At 36.3% G+C, this 3,866-nt stretch overlaps 1 non-coding gene across 1 annotated transcript; it reads right to left on the bottom strand.

Moving 5' to 3' along the window:
- Positions 1-461: 461 nt before the first annotated feature.
- On the bottom strand, positions 462-566 carry LOC128294292 (small nucleolar RNA R71). Its single transcript, XR_008284606.1, has one exon. It is a non-coding gene; the product is annotated as a small nucleolar RNA R71 (small nucleolar RNA).
- Between the last annotated feature and the right edge of the window lie 3,300 nt (positions 567-3,866).

The following is a 3,866-nucleotide window of genomic DNA, read 5'->3' as shown; positions in this document are numbered from 1 at the left end:
AGAAGACGATACTCAACCCCCAACCGAAGAGATGGCTGAAAACCAAGACAATCAGCTACCTCCTACAATTGCGGTTAATCAAAATCCTACTCCACACACTATGTATGATTATGCTAAACCTTCTTTAACAGGAACTGAATCAAGCATAGTTAGACCTGCTGTAGCTGCAAATACTTTTGAACTAAAACCTAACACTATTCAAATGATACAGTAATTTGTTCAGTTTGATAGTTTGCAGGATGAAGATCCCAACGCTCACTTAGCAAACTTTTTGGAACTATGCAATACATTTAAAATTAATGGCATTTCTGACGATGCCATTCGTCTTCAGTTATTCCCTTCCTCATTGAGGAACAAAGCTAAACAGTGGTTGAACTCGTTACCACGAGGGTCAATTACTACTTGGGAACAAATGGCCGAAAAAATTTTACTAAAATATTTTTCGCTAGCTAAAACGGCTAAATTACATAATGATATCTCTTCTTTTGTGCAAATGGATTTAGAAACACTCTACGATGCATGAGAGAGATACAAGGACATTTGAGAAGGTGCCCTCACCATGGGTTATCGCTTTGGCTTCAGGTTCAAACATTCCATAGTGGCTTGAATCCTTCGACTCGGCAAATGGTTGACACAACTGCTGGCGGAACCATCAATAATAAAACACCTAAAGATGCTTATGAGTTTATAGAGAAGATGTCACTAAATAACTATCGGTGGCAAGTCATGAGGACAAAGCCAACGAAAATAGCCGGTGTTTATAACGTCGATTCGGTCACCATGCTCTTTAATCAGGTAGAACTCTTGAATAAGAAAATTGATGGTTTTCTTAGTTCTTCACAGGTTCACCTGGTAATGCAGTGTGAAGCAAGTAGAGGTGGAACAAGCCATTCGGAATACCAACCTTATGGTCACAACATCGATAACGAGCAATTAAATTACATGGGTAATAATCCTCGACCTCAAAACAATCCATATAGTAACACTTATAATGCGGGTTGGAAGAACCACCCAAATTTCTTATGGGGAGGCCAAGGAAACCAGAGACCACCTCCAGGCTACCAACAACCACCCTACCAACAGGAAAAGAAATCGATCCTTGAAGCAATGCTCACAAAGTTTATCTAGGTGTTAGAAACCCGTTTCCAGAACACCGAAATAGCACTTAAAAATTAACAAGAATCGATCCAAGGGCTCGAAACTCAGATAGGCCAGCTTTTCAAACTAATCTCCGAACGACCACAATGGAGCTTGCCAAGTAATACTGAACCTAACCCAAGGGAACAGTTCAACGCGATTAATGTTCAAGATGAAGAAGGATTTGTTGAGCCTGAACTAGAACCGAGGCAAGAAACTGTGGTAAGCAAAGGTCAAGGTGAGGTAGATCACAATAAAAACAAATCGGTGAATGTCGAATATAAACCTCATGTGCCATACCCCAATGCGACAAGGAAAGACCGCTCAGATGAACAATTTGGTAAATTCTTTAAACTCTTAAAAAATTACATATTAACTTACCATTTATTGAAGCTCTATCACAGATGCCTAACGCAACAAAATTTTTAAGGGAGCTTTTAGCAAATAAGTGGAAGATGGACGAGGCATCGCATGTGGAGCTAAACGTAGTTTGCTCAGTTATTCTCCTAAATAAACTACCCAACAAACTTTAAGATCCAGGGAGTTTTACAATTCCTTGTTTAATTGGTAGTTTAGATGTTAATAATACATTAGCTGATTTGGGGGCTAGTATTAACGTCATGCCATACAAAATGTTTAAACAATTAGGTCTCGGGATACCCAAACAGACGAGGATGAGCATTCAATTAGCAAATAAAACTATAAGATTTCCTAGGGGTATTATTGAAGATGTGCTAGTTAGAATCGATAAATTTATATTTCCCGTTGACTTCATTGTTCTAGGCATAGAGAAGGATAGCAACACTCCTTTAATTTTAGGAAGGCCCTTTTTAGCAACTGCTAAAAGAATTATTAATGTTGGCACAGGTGAACTCACACTCCGTGTGGGAGACGAAACAATCACCCTTCAAGCTCGCAATTCTGGAAACACAATAGAAATTGAAGGTGATCGTCTAAACCATTCTACTAAAACTGACAATATGGTGCTGTGACAGCCCAAAATTGACCCTAGTCGGAAAGTGGTTTCGGGACCACAAAACCGAGTCATAAAAATAATTAATTGTTATATTCTATGCTTATTGTGTGTGTACATGCACATGTGGAAGTTTCATTCTCTAATTTTACCAATTGTATGAGAAATTATTAAATAGGGATCCATGTGAGACATGGTGAAATATGATAGGCTAATTTTAAATGGCTTATTAGTGCATGTTAACACAAAGGTGGACTTGCATGTCAAATTGCCCAATTTATTAATGGTGGTCGCCAAGATAGGATATTGATGGGCAATATATATGTTTAATTAGATTTTTATAATAAGGAATGGGTCATTGGAGATAAAGTAATGTTAGTAAAGAAAGAAAAAGAAAAGAAAAAAAAAAAGAATGCTCATCTTTTCCCCATTGCCGTGAATTGAGCAAAGAAAACAAAAAAAAAAAGTTGAAATTTGAAGAGGAGAAACCAAGGTATTCGGCCATGGCTATCCTAGTCTAAGGTATGCATGGTGATTTTTCTTTTAATTGACTATGAGACTAAATGGATAAGTACATAGCTTATTTGACCTATGGTTTAATTTCATGAGTCCATAGCTCAATATCCATTCGCAAGTGCTAAATTAGTGTCATTTTGATAAGTTTCTTTGGGATGTTAATTACTTGTTAAGTAGCTTAATTGATGCTTGGATGAGTAGGATTCATGGTCGAAAGGTACAAATTGGAAGCGGTCGTAAGAGTGTATATACATTTTAGAAAGAAAAAAAATGTTGTTGTTAGTTGAGTTGCATTTGATATTCATTCGGTCAAATGGGAGAAGAATAAGATGAATTCAAATGTTGTGGTTTATTATTTAGTTGGTTAAATGATGTGGTCATTGCGAATGCAATGGTGTTAAAGGAAATAGGGTCAAATGTTGGTTTGATGAACTAATTGCTAGTGGGCAATGTGTTGTATTGAGAATGTTTGAGTGAATTCAAAGATGTTTATATGATGAATTCGGTTGTAGATGTACATGCCTAAATAAAATGCTCACTAATGATTTTGAAATTAAGTTTTATTATGTTGTGAAAGGAGTGGCCGAGAGAGCTATAGACTATTGCGGATGTATGATGGGTTAGTAGAGTCTCTAAATTGATATGTGGTAAATGTAAGTGTTAAGCGAAATGGAAATGGTGTTATATTGGAACATGCACATTCGGCCACATGATTGAATACATAAATGGGTGATTTCGTGTATTCGCTATAAGTGAGCATATTGGTGGCTTAATCTTGACTTAGAAAAATCGGCTAAAGGAGAATATTGGCTAATATGTGGAATTTGATTCATGATTGCATACATATATGACTCTAATGCCTAATATATAAGGGCTAAGTACCTTGAATTTCCCCTTTGATATTCAAAATGATTAAATCAATTTATTTGTTAATATTAAGCTCAAGAGCAAAGGGGAACTAGATCCGATAAAGGAAAGGAAAAAGTAATTGAATAGCCGTTGAAGACGTTCGACAACATCCGAGGTAAGTCATTAAGCGCATATATTTGATATTGCTTAAATGATTGGAAAATCTATGGAATTGTGTTTAATGGAATGCTATATATATATGTATAAATGAAATTGTATGTGTATGGAATGAGGATAATTGTTGAATGTAAAAGAAATAGTGGAATGTGTAGAAAGTTTGCTTTCGGCACTATGTGTCTTGAACAATACGGGTGTATGGTGACGAGATTGG

This window comes from Gossypium arboreum, chromosome 6, assembly GCF_025698485.1.
Source record: "Gossypium arboreum isolate Shixiya-1 chromosome 6, ASM2569848v2, whole genome shotgun sequence".
NCBI classification, from domain to species: Eukaryota; Viridiplantae; Streptophyta; class Magnoliopsida; order Malvales; family Malvaceae; genus Gossypium; species Gossypium arboreum.
This window is presented reverse-complemented; position numbering and strand designations above follow the sequence as displayed.